General features: G+C 45.7%; 1 long non-coding RNA gene across 1 annotated transcript; it reads right to left on the reverse strand.

The window, feature by feature from the left end:
• LOC110260446 lies at positions 1,868-16,285 on the reverse strand. Its single transcript, XR_002343756.1, has 3 exons — positions 16,105-16,285; positions 2,464-2,542; positions 1,868-2,100 (listed from the first exon to the last, which is right to left on the reverse strand). It is a non-coding gene; the product is annotated as an uncharacterized LOC110260446 (long non-coding RNA).

The raw sequence follows: 16,615 nt of genomic DNA on the forward strand, positions 1-16,615 counted from the left end.
GATGTGCCAACAGTGGGACATGACTAAGAATCTGCTGGGTTCTAACTATGAAACAGAAAGAGCCACAGACGTGGAGAAGTGACTTGTGGTGCCCAAGGCGGAGGGGAGTGGGATGGAGAGGGAGGTGGGTTAGCAGATACACACTATTATATATGAGGAGGATAAAAAACAAGGTCCTACCATATAGCATAGGGAACTGTATTCCATATCCTGTGAGAAACCATAATGGAAAAGAATATTTTTAAAAAGAATGTATACATATACGTATAGAATCGCTTTGCTGTACAGCAGAAATTAACACAACGCTCTAAATCAGCTCTACTTCAATTTAAAAAGAAGAATTAGCTGCGTTAGTATAAATGGCCCACAAATGATCAACCCAGCAAGTAAATGGAGAAATAAAAATAAGAAAATACCTTAACCATGACATTGGAAGGGATGAAGGAAGAATGATAGAAATGAGGGTAAAACTGAAGAGAAATCCACATTGTCAAGGAAGCTGGTGGGTGTGTTTATGGCACACTGTTTCTGGCTACAGCTGTACAAACACCGCATTTGAAAAGTTGCCCAGGAATTCTAGTGTCAGGAATCAACCATAAGGGAACCTCTGACTGACTACGAAAAGATGTGTGTGCGAAACTTCAGAACTGCTTGTGATACAAAAATCTGAAACAAACATACAACCAGTTAAGAATTATAGAACACAAAGAGATTCATAATATACTGTTGATAGAAGCATGTTGTAGCTTAGTGATATGTGACTCCATTTTTTATTTCAAAATTTTGCATTTTATAACATACACACACGCGCACACAAAATTAATACAAAGCTATGTGTATAATTCCGGAGAGAAAATCTCAGAAAGTTCTGGGAAGTTAATACCCACATGTTCACACTCGATATTTTTGGGCAGTGACTCTTGCAAGAAAAATTTAAAGCCATTATTTTTGTTTTCAACTATATCCTTAATTTCATTTTTATACTTCTATAATCGTAATGAATAGTTATATAATCAAAGATAACGCTTAAATGAAAGCACACATCACATACAAAACAGTACAGGTGCTCGCCGAAGGATTAGTCACAGTTATTTGAAGCAAGAATATAAAACAAAATAAAGTGATTCATCATCAGATGAATTTTCCCCATTCTCTGATCAACTTAACTTGTACTAATTAAAGAAAAACACTCATTTCAATGATCTTTGAATCGCCAACATGTAGCCCAGCGCCCGGCCCGTGGTCAGTAGTGCATAGCCACTGAGTAAGTGAATGAATAGCCTCATCTAGAAAGGGGTCTCCACGGGAACAGGGAAAGCTGGGGGAAAAGAGCTGGGACAAGGTCCACTGCCAGGAGCGTGAGCCCAGATGCTGTGCTCATAGATCTCATTCCATCTCACAGACTCTGATGCCACCCCTCCTCCTTACAGATGAGGAACTGGGCTCAAAGAGGTTACGCCACTCGCGGAAATTCATACAGACCACCAGTGGTGGAGAAGGACTGACGCCAGCGGTGACAACCAGCAGACTGACAACCAGTGGTGGAGAAGGACTGACGCCAGCGGTGACAACCAGCAGACTGACAACCAGTGGTGGAGAAGGACTGACGCCAGCGGTGACAACCAACAGACTGACAACCAGTGGTGGAGAAGGACTGACACCAGCCTTGACTTTCAACACCTGTTCTTTCTTTTTTGTCTTTTGTCTTTTTAGGGCCACACCCATGGCATATGAAAGTTCCCGGGCTAGGGGTCGAAACGGAGCTCCAGCCTACACCCAGCCACAGCAACCTCAGATCAGAGCTGCGTCTTCGACCTACGCCACAGCTCACGGCAACGCCGGATCCTTCACCCACTAAGTGAAGCCAGGCATCAAACCTGCGTCCTCATGGATGCTTAGTTGGGTTCGATTACCACTGAGCCACGACGGGAACTCCTCAGACACCTGTTCTTTCCTCCAGCCCTCAAGCTTGGTCTGTGAGACTGGAGACATAAATGGACTGCCCAGTCTGCCTGGCCATCCAGACGCTACTCCCTTCGTGACATCAAGCAGCAGAGGTGCGGTTCTGATGGTTCGGAGGCCGGATGCTTGGGAACGGGCCTGCAGAGACACACACCGCCAGGTAACGGGGCGGAGCGGGAGCAGCCCTCCTCCGCTGAAGAAACCGAATGACTTTCCACCCAATCCCCTCAAGTATCCTTTTCCCTTCTCGGGAGACTGAGCAACCAGAGAGACGGTGAAAGAGAAGCGGCGGGCTTGGAAAGGTGGGTGGTACCTTAAAAAGCCCAGGATCTTCCTCCAGGAACACCCTCGTTGCCGTTCATCACCTAGTGCTCCCTCAAACGTTCAGCTGCATCTGTGCCCTTCCCCTCTCCCAGGCCACGGATGGTTGGTATTCCTAACCGGGACTAGTTGAACCTTTTCATGTCACCGTAACACTCAGTCTCTTTAAAATACGATTACCTTCACCCGCTGTGCCATGCAGGGAGGAGGCCAAGTTCTGAGACGGGTTCCATTAGGCGGAGATTATTACCAAGCCAAGCTGAAAGGGAAATGAAGCCAGGTGGCAAAGTTCAGCGGTGATAAACGACACTGCCAGCCTGAGGTTGATTGTCTGTGAAACTCAGGTCAAAAAAGGAGAAGATTGGGGTACTAAGGACTTTGAAAAGTTATGATTTTCCAATTTTGTGCAAGTCAGCTTCCCAAATGAAAAAATATATATATATTTTAATGTGCTCATGTACTAAGAGGTTTTAAAGAAGAAAGTCTATGTTCTTCTAAATTGTAGTGCCCATCTTGAATGGTTCATTTGGCAAAAATAAGTTCACAAGTCAATGAGTAGGCAATTGCTCATAAAACATCATTGAAAAATGTAAAGTGCATTCTTATGTTTTTGTGCAAAAAAGCATGAGAATGCACCTACCATTTCTTCTTATTTCTGAAAATAACTTACATAGCCCCATGCTCATGATAAAACGCACGGTATCTCTGAAGCACCCCAGCAGACCATGCAAAAAAAGAACTGATAAAACTGAGCTAGAAATACTCCAGAGCAATTTGTGGCAATTACTCCAATTCTAAACATTTCATTCCAAACTTGCCATCTCATTTTTTACCTAGGAATTTACTCTTTATTTCTGTCTTCTCATTTTCCATTCCATCAATGACTTTAAACTTAAAAAACCCCCATGAAAAAGAATCAGGATGGGATCTGATGTTTATCATGAATCACAAATACCAGTAAAAGCTACCAAAATACGGTGCGTATTTACTGGGCGGGGGGGGGGGGGCGGTTCTGTGAAGGACTTTTATAAAGACATACACATTGGCATCTGGTTTCTGTCAATTCGCCAAAATGATCATTAAAATGCTAATAATCATATTAAAGGGATGAATTTTTATTTCTTTGTTGGCCACACCCAGGGCATGTGGAAGTTCCACAGCCAAGGATCAAACCCATGCCACAGCAGTGAACCAAGCCACAGAGTGGCCACGCTGGATCCTTCACCACTCGGCCCCAAGGGAACTCCAGAAGGATGAATTTTAAAGACATGGCACCAGTGTCATTTTCCCCTCCAACATGAGCCAAGCCAGCTACCCACTGGCCAGTTTCACTTCTTAACTCTCTTTCAATCCATCTGCTCTTGATCTCCCATGACCCCTGGAGCTGAGCCCCTCATCAGCGCTCAGCTGGACTGTTTCTGCAGGCGGCTCTGAACGGGTCTCTGCCTCCACACTGGCCCCCAGCTCCCTCAGGGGCTTTACTGCCTTCCGCTCGGGGTCTCCACGTGACGTTCCACACCCTCCTTGATGAGCTCCCGTGGTGGCTCAGCGGGTTACCAATCTCACTCGCATCCAGAAGGATGAGGGCTCCATCCCTGGCCTTGCTCACTGGGTTAAGGATCCAGCGTTGCCGTGAGCTGCAGAGGTCAGCTTTCTTCTTGATTCTAGAAGTTCTACCGCTGTGTCCACAGCCCTGCCACCCGGAAGGATGAATGCATGGGGCTGCATTCAAGGGGCATCAGCCTCCAGGAGGCACAGGGCCTGTGGCTCCCCGATGGCGTGGTTTCTGAGACACTGGCAGAAGCAATGCACTCAAAAACATGGAATGGACTATTCGTCTTCTTTCACGGATAATGTTCCTCCTTCACATCTCACAATGTAATAAGTAGCTTATTATACCTACAGCATATGTGCATGTATATATATATATATGCAATCACTTTATTGATTTCCACATATTAATTTTGAAGCATGCTAGCTTTTTCAATTATTTTACGACTTGTATTCATTTTTGGTTAACTGCCTTGAATTTTTTTCAGATATATTACAGTAGCATATTTAACTACTGTTTCACCTCCTTCTCCCAAGTTTTGTACATATAATTTCTTTATCTTATTAACACATCTGGTATGATGAGAAATTATGGGAGCGACGGCATCCATGTCTTTGTCCTGAATTTAGTGGGAATGTTTCACATTCACCCAGGAAATGCCTTTGGGACAAAAGAAATATCATTTACCATTTACCAAGCCAGGAAGATATGCTGAGTTCCTTTTTTTTTTTTTTTTTTTTTCTTTTCAGGGCCACACTCAGGCATATGGAAGTTCCCAGGCCAGGGGTCAAATCGGAGCAACACCTGCTGGCCTACGCCAGAGCCACAGCGATGCCAGATCTGAGCTGCAAATGCAACCTACACCACAGCTCATGGCAACACTGGATCCTTAACCCACTGAGTGAGGCCAGGGATCGAACCTGCATCCTCATGGATGCTAGTCATATGCGTTTCCACTGAGCAACCACAGGAACTCCTCGAGTTCCTCTTTTACTGAGTCTTTTAAAAGTTAGCAATGGATGGAAGTGTTACTAACGCCTACTCAGCATCTATGCAGATGACTATAAGCCGATTTGCTTAGGTACAACAATATGACGGATTAAACACACTGCCTTGTAACAGACCACTCTCGATTGACTATTGGAATAAATGCCATATAGTCGTGCTGCGCTTTTTTCTTCAAATGTGCTGAATTGTTGACTAAAGCTGCATTTAGGATTTTCTATTATCATGTACTGTCGCAATGCATTGCTGGAGGACTTAAGCACATCCTGTGTGGTTCTAATGGGAAATGACTCTTGGAAGCTTGCTCCTGGTTCCCTCTGAATTTTTCCCAAGGACCTTTTTTCTCTGCAGAGTCTGTCTTATATCACTTCACTGTGATAAACTTCCCCAAGTGCTTGGAGGTCTGGCTAAAGCGCGGCTGACTTGGAGATATATTTAGTGGGGATTTGTTGAGATATATTTATGTGAGTTGCTGTCACCACCATTTATAGTTATTACTAGCCACCCTGGTCGAGGAATAGCTTCCAGAAGCCTCCACCTCCCTCTGTGCCAAATGACCCTGCAGAGTGACCTGAAGAGGCAGAGTTCGACCCTGATGGGATGTGTCCTCCAGTCCCTGGTACTAGGCTTACATGGCCAGTGGGAGAGAAGCAAGGGTTGAAAGTACACAGCCGGAAACCAGAATTTTCCAAGAGCTGAAAACATTCCTAATACAATTCTAAGTTTCTCCTTGTCTAGTCAAAATAGAGGTTCTGTCAGCAATAGGCCCCAAATCTCAGCAGGTACAATTATAAATGCTCTGTACCCGTTTTTCTCTTGTGACGGGAAGCGTACAAAATGGAATTTGTCAGAATCCCTGTTTGCAGAGTAGGAACCGGTATCAGAACAATAAACCGAGCAACAATCAGAACAAATGCGTCTGTGTGAGGGGCTGCGTGTCTTCTGTATCCCAACACACTGGACTGTGTTTAGCACACCCAGCACATCCTATCCTGAGGAAGTCTGCTGGTTCCAGATGAAAGAGCATGCAAAATTGTCAGGGACACAGCAAAACAGCCTGAAGACACAGGCGGCAATCTCTCCTACACATTCATCAGCAAGCAGTGGATGTGGAGAAAGAATAATTGGGTTACACTATTAAGTAGCTCAGTACAAAGTAAGAGGCACTTTTTAAAAGCCTCTGAATGGCTCTTTCACATGCTTTAATTTCAGACTAATTTTATACATTTTGAGAATTATTGATCAAAGCAAAATTAAAATTTGATGGGAAGTATCTTAGGAAAAGTAAAAAAAAAAAAAAAGAAGAAAGAAAATTAAACAAGTCAAGCCTAGCAGAATCTTTCCATCGAAACCTCTATTTGGAGTTCCTGTCATGGCACAGGGTAAACAAATCCAACTAGGAACCACGAGGTTGCGGGATCGATCCCTGGCCTTTCTCAGTGGGTTAAGGATCCCAAGTCGCCGTGAGCTGTGGTGCAGGTTGCAGACGCGGCTTGGATCTGGTGTTGCTGTGGCTCTGGCGTAGGCCTGGGAACCTCCATATGCTGCGGGTGTGGCCCTAAAAGACAAAAGGACAAAAAAAAAAAAAAAAAAAAAACCCTTCTATTATTATCTCACAATAGGAATGACAATTCGGATGGACAAAGTCAGAAAGAAGCAGAAAAGAATCCTGGTAACCAGAGGGATCAAAATAAAACGACAGCTGAAGAGAACAAAAATCATGAAAATCAGGACATTCTCAAAAAGAACAAACTCAGGAGGGATGTGAAAATAAAAGCGAGCTAAGACGCTGTCCAAGGGACAGAACCGGCATGAAGGTCCACGGCAGCCCCCTCCGCTGAATTCCTCAGCTTCGGTGACTCCTGTGACGCCTCGGGATGGCCCATCACAATGAGAGGTGCTTCCGTTCGCATCCGTTTAACTAAAAACAGCCTCCTTTTCAGGATCAGGATCACCGTACCCTGAGGAGTCCCACAACGAAGTGATACAAAGACTCCGACGGAACAAAAAAGGACATAAAAGATGCTGCTGAAACACCTGTTCCAGAAATGGCCCAGCTGCTGAGGTCGTGGGTGTCCTACAGGACGGACATCGTACACGTGTGGCCTGTGTGGCCTGGGGCCCTTGCCCTTGTGAACCACGTTCCAGTAAGAGAGGTGGGAAATGGTTTGCTTCTGTGTGTTTGTTTATTCATCTGTTACATGCCCCATGAGTGCAAAAATAAAGGGACAAACCAAACCGAACCTGCAGCTACAGAGAACGGAGCAGTGGGTACCCGCGAGGGAAGGGCTGGGGGGGGCAGCAGAGGATGGGGGGTCGGCGGTGTGGGGACAGACGGAGCCTCGATTTGCGGTGGTGAACACGTGCCAGGGTAGAAACACAGGGCTGTGCACGTGAAACACAGAATGTAAGAAATCAGTGTTACCTCGACTGACATGCACGCAGTAATCACAGGAGGGGGAGATCCCGCAAAGAAACCAGCCCCTCAATGCTCTCCACTCTTGGGGGGCTGTAACCAGTGCTGATCTGTGGCAAGTATCCTGTGCTGGTCTTTAAACAAAAACTCTGAGAAAATGTTGCCTTTTTTGCCCGCTGACATCAATCTCTACCCTCAAGTCAACCACGGGAAACGAGTGTGGGACGCCTGCAGCCTGCCCTTGAGTGGGCTTCACGGTCAGTCTCCGGAGAACAAAGCCCGCCACGTGATTGTGCAACAGCCCAAGGTGTGCAGGGAGCATCTCACGGCCTTAAAGCCACTGGAGAGAAAGCTGTGTCCACGGTGCTGAAGCTGTTGAGAGCGCTGGTATTCTGCCACCTTAAATGTGTGCTTTTCAGGTTTGAATTGCAGATGTGTTATTTGACACACACACACAACAACCCAGATTTTTCTTTAAAGATTTTAAGGGTGATAGCTTGGGCTGCCGATAACAAAGCTATGCATGTCTTGCGCAGGGACATAAAGGCATTTAAAGGACCCTGACGTACATTTTTGAAAGCTCAGAGAGAATCCTGGGCACAAAGAAAACATTAAAAAAAAAGAGAATGTATTCAAAAAGTTGATAAAGCTCCAATGCAGCATTTCCACTAAAACTTGAGTATGCGTTTTGGCATCTTTCAATAAGACAAATAAGAAACTACAGGCTCCTGTATTGAATGTTTAAGAGGAATCTCTTTTTTTTTTTTTTCTTTTTCAGCCGCACCCACAGGCCAGAGATGGAATCTGAGCCACAGCTGCGACCGAGGCCACAGCTGAGGATCCTTAACCCCCTGTGCTGGGCCCGGGATCAAACAGAGAAGCTGGACCAGTCCCCCACTGCGTCACAGCAGGAACTCTACGAGTCCCCTCTTTTATCATCTTTAAATTTATTTGTTAAGGAGATGAGAAGAAATTTAATGAAAAATTAATGGAAACAAAATGAAAAAAATGAGGGAGGGGAAAAGCAATAGAAATTAACCTGACATTTTGGCCTGAATTATAACAAAAAAAAAAAAAATGTTTAGATCTCACTAAATGTGGTTATTGGTTAGAAGGGAGAGAGTAACTTTCCTTATAGAAATAACGCATAGGCTCTTGGATTGTTTTTTTGTTTTTTGGGTTTTTTTTTTTGGCTGTGCCCACAGAATATGGAAATTCCCAGGCTAGGGATGGAACCCAAGCCACAGCAGTGACAACACAGGCTCCTTAACCTGCTGTGCCCCAAGGGAACTCCGTGGTATTTTGATCTAAAGGAACAGATCTTCTGAATATACTGGAAAGATATTCAGATGTCTGGCTGATATGAAACAAAATGCAAACTCAAAATATATACTACGACAAGAGAAAATCATTGACAAGTTGACTACTGAATCGCAGTAATTCAAAGATGATTTAGTTGCTACGCAAGGAACCTTGAAATGCCCTTGTATATTATAGCTCAGGTAGAGAAGAAGCTGAATAAAGTTTTTGCTAGAGTTGGTAAAATCCTAAAAACTTACATGACATGACCAGCAGTGGATTCGGATACTGAAAAGAAATTTCCTAAACTATGAGTAAAAACTATTTTAATTTACCAGGCTAGAAGAAAGATGGCATAAGCTTTCTATTCTCTCATTAAAAATTAGTGTGAAACTGTCACCCTGTGAAGAGATAATAAAAGAGTGTACATCCAAAGTCTTGGAAAAATCTGTTAGAGAGGTGTGCCTGGCAGTTACTTTTTTAAAAAGATTTAGGTTAGATTTTGTGAGATTGGAAATCTATAAAATTCAAAACAATCTAACTCTGTTTTTATTTTTAGGGCCACACCCATGGCATATGGAAGTTCCCCAGCTAGGGATCCAATCAGAGCTGCAGTTGCTGGCCTACGCCACAGCCACAGCCACGCAGAATCCGACACACACTGCATCTGTGACACACACACTGCAGCTCATGGCAATGACAGATCCTTAACCCACTGAGCAGGGCCAGAGATCGAACCCACATCCTCATGGATACTAGTCAGGTTCGTCACCACTGAGGCACAACAGGAACTCCGACAATCTGTATAGCTTATTTTCTAATTCTAAATAAATATTTATTTTAAATTTGATTTTCTGTTCACAACCTGTGTTGTGTTTCTTAAAAATGGCCCCCACAGTTGTGTAATCCTCAGGCCTCACAAAATGTTAAGAGCAATAATACTATCTCATATACAAAACAAGGCCTGAGTGAGCAGCATTAGTGAAGATGTGAATTTTGGGTAAAAATGTTGAGCCATTAGGAAACTTCAATACCTTACAAAATGCCTCTCCCATTTCTCCATTCTTCAGAATCTCCCTCCTTCCCTAATAATTTGCAATCAATAACCTACACATGTTATGACAAATGTTAGGTGTAGGTCAATGGAAAAATAAGAAAAAGATGGGAGTTTCTATTGTGGCTCAGTGGCAATGAACCTGAGTAGTACCCATGAGGATGCAGGTTCAGTCCCTGGCCGCCTCAGTGGGTTACGGATCCACCATTGCTGTGAGCTGCAGTGGAGGTCACAGATGTGGCTCAGATCTGGCATTGCTGTCTGTGGCTGTGGTGTAGGCTGGCCGCTGCAGCTCCAATTCGACCCCTAGCCTGGGAACCTCCATATGCCATGTGTTCAGCTATACAAAGACTAAAAAATAATAAACAAACAAACAAGAAAAAGACAAAATGACTTCTCAGAGCTGGTTAACAAGAAAATACAATAATAAACTATGTTTTTGAATACAAAGACCCCCAGAAAACACTGTACTACAGGCACAATATCAAGATCTTTATCTCATCATTTAGGACCCTGAAGCACCTGACAAGACCAGAAGAACCACCCTGCTGCTCCCAGCCACAACTGCTGACCTGCGGGAATATAAGCAAAGGACGTATTGGTTGTTTCCAATCATTATATTATGGGCTGGTTTGTTACACAGCAAAGGCTAACTGACACCCTGACAAAGCAGCCCATCCAAATGACACCCAGCTATAATATTTAGAGTTCTGCCTTCTACCAACTCTGAACATAATCCTGAGTCATCGAGCTGTTTCGAATATGCTAGCCCCTCTGACTTAAAAGCCTTTTTCCTCCTCTTTGCTAATGAACTCACACATTTAAAATCTTTGCTAATATGGCTCACTCTGCGGTTTCCTTTTGTGACTCAGGGAGTCGGCCATTCTATCACGTGTCTCCAGTATATGTTGTCACTCCAACAGCATGTGGTCTTATTTGGTGTCTTTAGGACTCAGCACATGGCCGGCATGTAATGTTTTCTGAGTGAATAAGCAGCACAGTGGTTAATGAAATGAGTTTTCAACTAAGAAAGACCTCACTTCAAATCCCAGCTCTACCACTCATCAGCAGTGTGGTCTTAGGAAATCATCTTGGCTGCGCAGGACAGAAAACCAAAATGGCAAAGTAAATATGACAGCAGCAATTTTTTCTCATTAAAATAAGTCTGGGGCAGGCACTCTCCAGCTAGGCTGGTGGCTTCATGGTAACCAAGGGCTCAGACTTCTAACTATCATTTTCCCCATCATTCTTCATTTGTGATTTCCATATTCAAGTTCACCTCATGGTGCAAGAAGTCTGTAAGTGCTCCAGCTATCACATCCTGGTCCCAAGAGAGAAGGAAGAAGTAAAAGAAGAAAAGGATGCAGCTTTGAGCCAAATTATCTCCTTTTAAAGAGTTTCCTCCCAAAGCCTCAACAACTTCCTCCCACATCTCACTGGTCAGCAAGAGAATGGAAAACATACTTTTATATTTTGACACACTGACACATCCAGTAATATATTCAGGGCTTCTGTCATGAGGGGAACAAAGAGAATAGATATCAAGTAGGAAACACAAAGCATCTGCAACATTTTGAACCAGTCAGTCCAGCACTTTGGGACCTTAATTTCCTCCTTTGCACAAGGGGACTGAGACTCCTTCCAGGTCGCTGTGGGGATGCTGGGAGAAAATGCAGGTGCAGGACCCAGCAGAATGGCTACGCCACGCCGATGTTCAATAAGTGGTGATAACTCTTAACAAGGTTTTCGTTGTTGTTGTTTGTCTTTTTAGGGCCACACCAGCGGCATATGGAGGTTCCCAGGCTAGGGGTCAAATCAGAGCTATAGCTGCCGGCCTACCATAGCTCACAGCAGCGCCGGATCCTTAACCCACTGAGCGAGGCCAGGGATCGAACCCGCGTCTTCACAGATCCCAGTGGGGTTTGTTAACCATTGCATGGGAACTCCTTAACAGGGTTTTGTATAAAAATACTCTATCTCCCTCCCACTCAACCATATGTTAAATGTCCTGGAAGGTCCGAGGCATCTCTCGTTAGCCATCCTTCTTTTCTCAACGCTGAGCACGGGGGCCTGGTACGTGATAATCAACAAATGCACAAAGTCAGATCGAAAGCACTGGGAATACACAGGAAGTGGGACTCTGCTGCCCCATTTCCTCCCAACACGGAGGCTTATCTGAAAAAATCATGGCATGGTGTTTGGAAACAGGCTGTGCAGGGAGCTGGCCTGAGCAAAGGATTTCCTCCAGCACAATCGGCCCTCAAATTGCCACCCAGCAATGAGACAAGATATTCAGTCACTGGGATTTAGTACCATCTGGTACAGAGTCCTGAAACTCTTAAGTCAATAAGAATGTTTAATAAACAAGACGGGTGTAGGCGTTCTCATCATGGCTCAGCAGCAACAAGTCCAACTAGAATCCATCAGGATGCAGGCTGGATCCCTGGCCCCACTCCTTGGGTTAAGGATCCTGCATTCCCATGAGCCGTGGGGTAGGTCGCAGACACGGCTCAGATCCCACACTGCGGTGGCTGTGGTGCAGGCTGAAAGCTGCAGCTTCAATTCGACCCCTTGCCTGGAAACTTCCATATGCCACAGGTGAGGCCCTAAAAAGACAATAAAAATAAAAATAAAAACAAGGGTGTAGGAAATGAACTTGGGATCATGACCATCTTGGCTGTTCATTTCAATTTTCCCTTCTTAAAACTTCATTCTCCCTTTTCTCTCCCTTTGAGACAGGCCAACTTCTTGGCCTTTCTCCCCAACCAATGGGTCACAGAAACTGGGGAATTTACAACAACCAAGACAGGAAGCCTTTCACTGCACCCCAGCAGTGACAAAATAGCCCAAACCCATCAGCCTGCATCCCAGGCCCTGGCTGACCTGGCCCAGGCCAGCCTTCCCAGTGCAAGGCACTCTACTAGTCTCTCAAGTCCTGCATTGAACCCACAAACAGCTTTAAGAAACAGGTGTTATTCCCCCAGGCCTGCTTGCCAGTCGGTACCCTTAGTGCAAGTGTGACCTCTCCCTAGCAGACCGCCTGAGTCCGTTTTAGGCAGGGAGAGAAGGGTACCAGACATCCCACCATTAGTTCCATCTGGGAGGGGAGTCACCGAGCTGCTGCAGCCCACCGTGCAGGCCGCGGGTCTGGGCCACCCAGTGGCTGCAGCCATACTGACCCGTGGATGAAGTGAACTCTTGCTTCCTGCCCTGCTTGAACTCTAGCCTGTCCTGCATCCCAGCCCCGGTGGGTGAGGCTGGAGCATCTGGAAGGTCCTGGGGCTTAATCTTGAGCCCCACATTTCCAGCCTCTGATTAGGGTCGGGCTCCAAATGGAGTGAATCTCCCAGCCCTGTGGGCAACCCATGGCAAGAATGGCCTGGTCCTGCCAGTCTTCCTGTCTCCGCCCCTTTACTGTGCAACAGGGCATCCTTCCTATCAAGAGGTGGAGTCTTTATCCCACCTCTCAAACTCAGGCTGGCCTTGTGCCTTGCTTTGGTCAATGGAATGCAGCAAAAATAACCAGTGCCCAGGCCCCAAGAGGCAGGCCTGGTGGGAGGTGAGGGAACTGTGGGGAGGAGAGCCCTACACAAAGGCCATCTGAGACCAACCAACAGCAGCTGCCCAAGTAGCCCAGCAGAGCTCGGCAGAGTTGTGTGTACAAGCCCAACTGAAACCAGAGGAGAAATAGAGGGGGGCTCTAAGTCCCCCATCAGCAATGAGTGCTTACTGCTTTAGCATGCTGAGTGCGGGCGGGGTTAGTTGTGCATTCAAGCTAACTGATCCAATCCCCATCCTGGGTCTGCTCAGATGCCAGCCCCAGCCATAGGTGGCTGAGGTCTCCATGCCCTCTGGACCTCTTTGAACATCTGGTCAGTTTTATTCCTGACCGTGGGCCACCTCTAGTCCTGAATCCATTCACTTCCCCTCCCAGGCTCCCAGATGAGCCTGGTACCAGCTGAACATGGCCAAGTTCTGATACTCGAAGTCCTGAGCTGCCATCAGGAGGGCACCGGAAAAGTGCAGATGTGGTTGTCCCGCCCAGCAGACTCTCCAAATGACTCCACCCCCGGCTGCTATCTGACTTCAACTATGTGGAAAACCAAGCAAGACCCACTCTGCCAAGACCTGAGAACCCACAGAACTTAGAGAGATTGTAATAAAGTATCATTTCAAGTTACTAACTTTGGGGGTAGTTTGTTATTCAGTATTAGAGACCTGAAACTGGAGAAAGACCACACCCACAAACTACTTATCTTCTGCCCTGGAGTAGGTCACATTCTGAGGGACTGAGGGTTAGAGCTTCATTATTTTGGAGGGTGGGGGTGGACCAACTCAACCCCCAACATCAAGTAGATATTCAGATTTTTTGTGGCTGGAGTATAATCGTCATTCATTAAGTGACAGGAGACAAAGCTAGAAAGGTACGTATCTGATTCTGAAAGGCATGCCATGCCATGCCATGCTAAGGACTTCAGACTTGATAGTCAAAGCAACACAAAATGATTAAGCAGAAAAGTCATGTGATCAGACCTGGCTTTAGAAGGGACAACAGGCCTGCGGCAAAAAAGTGGGATAATTCGTAATGGGCAGCTGGGGTGGGTACCAAGCAAAAGGCTATTTCAAAAGTCAAGGCGAACCTCACATGGTACATAAAAGTTAATCCGACATGGTTCATAAACTTAAAGGTGAAAGGTAAAGCAATAAAGCTTCTAGAAGAAAACATAGGAGAATTTCTTCATGACCTTTGGGTAGGCAAAGACTTCTTAAATGTGCCACCAAAAAAAGCACTAGCCATTTTTAAAAGTGATAAACTGGACTTCATTAAAATGAACTTGTTTGTCAAAAGACACTATTAAGAGACTGATAAAAACAAGCCATGAACTGCAAAAAGGTATTTGCTGCACATGTATCTTAAAAAGGACTCATATCCAGAAAATATAAATAGTTCCTACAAAACAGAGACTGAAAACTCAATGTTTAAAAATGGACCAAATTTACATATGCATGCACACTTCTAAAGGCAAAAACAGGAAGTTCCCGTTGGGGCTCAGCTGGTTACAGACCCAACTAATATCCATGAGGATCTGCGTTTGATCCCTGGCCTCGCTCAGTGGGTTAAGGATCTGGCAGTGCCATGATCTGTGGTGTAGGATGCAGACACAGCCTGGATCCCGCCATGCTGTGGCGTGGGGCCGGCAGCTGTAGCTCTGATTAGACTCCCCTAGCCTAGCCTGGGAACTTCTATTTGCCACAGGTGTGACACTAAAAAGCAAAAACAGAAAAAACAAAAAACAAAAGGCAACAACAATGTGTTGAAGATACAGAATAACTTCAACTTTCCTGCACTGCTGGTGGGAGTATAAGTTGGTTCAACTACTTTAGACAACAATTTAGCAAAATCGAATAAAATTAAACACAGATGTCCTATGACCTGAAAACTCTTCTCTTGGCTCTGTCCCTAAGAGAAAGGAAAACTTCCTTCCACCAAAAGACAAGAGCAAGAATATTCACAGTATTTGTCATAAAAACACACAGCTGGAAATTACAAAATATCCATTAAGAATAGAAAGGATAAATCATTTGTGATATAAAGATATCAACATAGATTGTTTTGTTCTTTCCTTAGAAGATGCGACAGACAGTATCCTCTGGAATTCATATGTTGAAATCTAAACCCCAATATGATGGTAGCAGGTAAGGTCTTTTGAAGGGGTGATTAGGAAATGAAGGTGAGGTCCCATAAATAGCATTAGAACCCTTTTGAAAAGTGACCCTTGCCTCTTCCACCATGTGAGGTTACAGCAAAAAGACAGCTATGAATCAGGAAGCTGCCCTTCAGCAGGCACTGAGTTTGCTGGTACCTTGATCTTGGACTTCCCACTCCCAAGAACTGTGACAAATCCATTTCTGTTGTCTCCCAGGCGCCTGGGTCTATGGTATTTTGTTAAAGCAATCGAAAAGGAAAAAGACAGTTACTTCAAGAAAAGACCTACTTCTCAATACAATAAACAGGATTTATCTCTCAGACATAATGGTGAGAAGAGAAAAAAGCTAGACACCAAAAAAATGCATTTTATATGGTTCCATTTAGAAGCAGTTCAAGAACAGGTGAAAGTAACCTTGATGAAAATGATAAAGGTAACCGAGCCTCTGGTTTCCAAAAGGACGGCATAAGGGAGCTGCTGGGGTGCTGGAGATCTGTATCTTGACCTGGTGGTTGCACAGGTGTAGACATATGTGAAAATTCATGGAGGAAACGGCTGGAGCCTGTGCACTTTGCTGCACGCAAGTAACCCCACAGCGAAGGAGAAAGAAACCCAGGCTGAGGGTGCGACGGGGGTGGGCTGCGGCGGGGAAGGAGGGGAGGGGCATGGTGACACGTGGAGAATCATTAGCAAATACACTTCCCCTGCCTTCACCAATCGAGGTCCTCCACCAAAGACAGACATGCCTGTCCTCCAAGGCACGTAGCCTAAACACGAGGACGCTTACCTGAGCTGGTCGCAGGAACTCGGAATCACCTGCACTGGTTGGAGCTGAGCTGGTTAAGAGTGGATGGGACCACCCACTCTCCAACTGGGCATGCGCGAGTGGCCAATGTCTGGCGGGAACCCCCACCCTCAGCTCGTGTCCGAGACGCCATTTTTGAACTTGCAGAGGCGCGTGCCTTATCACGCCTGCGCAGAAAAGGATTACGGGGGGCGGGGGTCACCTTTCTCCAATCACCGTGCTGCGCTCTAATCAGGTGCCCGCGCCCACGCCTGCCTCGCCCCCCACCCCACGGACCCAGCTGCCGCTTTATTCCTCGTCCCATAAATATCCGCCGCGCCTCGCCCTGGCGTTGCTGCCCGGCTTTCTCGTTTGCCTACGGGTTTCGGGGTGCTTTTTGCTGCAGGTCTCAGCGTCTGGGCGTTTTTTTGGTCGCTGATGCGCGGGGCAAAGTTAACCTGGTTCTTACCAGTGGGAAAAGCGAGTCTGGGAGCCAGTTAGAAAGCGAGCAGGA

Source organism: Sus scrofa, chromosome 4 (assembly GCF_000003025.6).
Source record: "Sus scrofa isolate TJ Tabasco breed Duroc chromosome 4, Sscrofa11.1, whole genome shotgun sequence".
Taxonomy (NCBI): Eukaryota; Metazoa; Chordata; class Mammalia; order Artiodactyla; family Suidae; genus Sus; species Sus scrofa.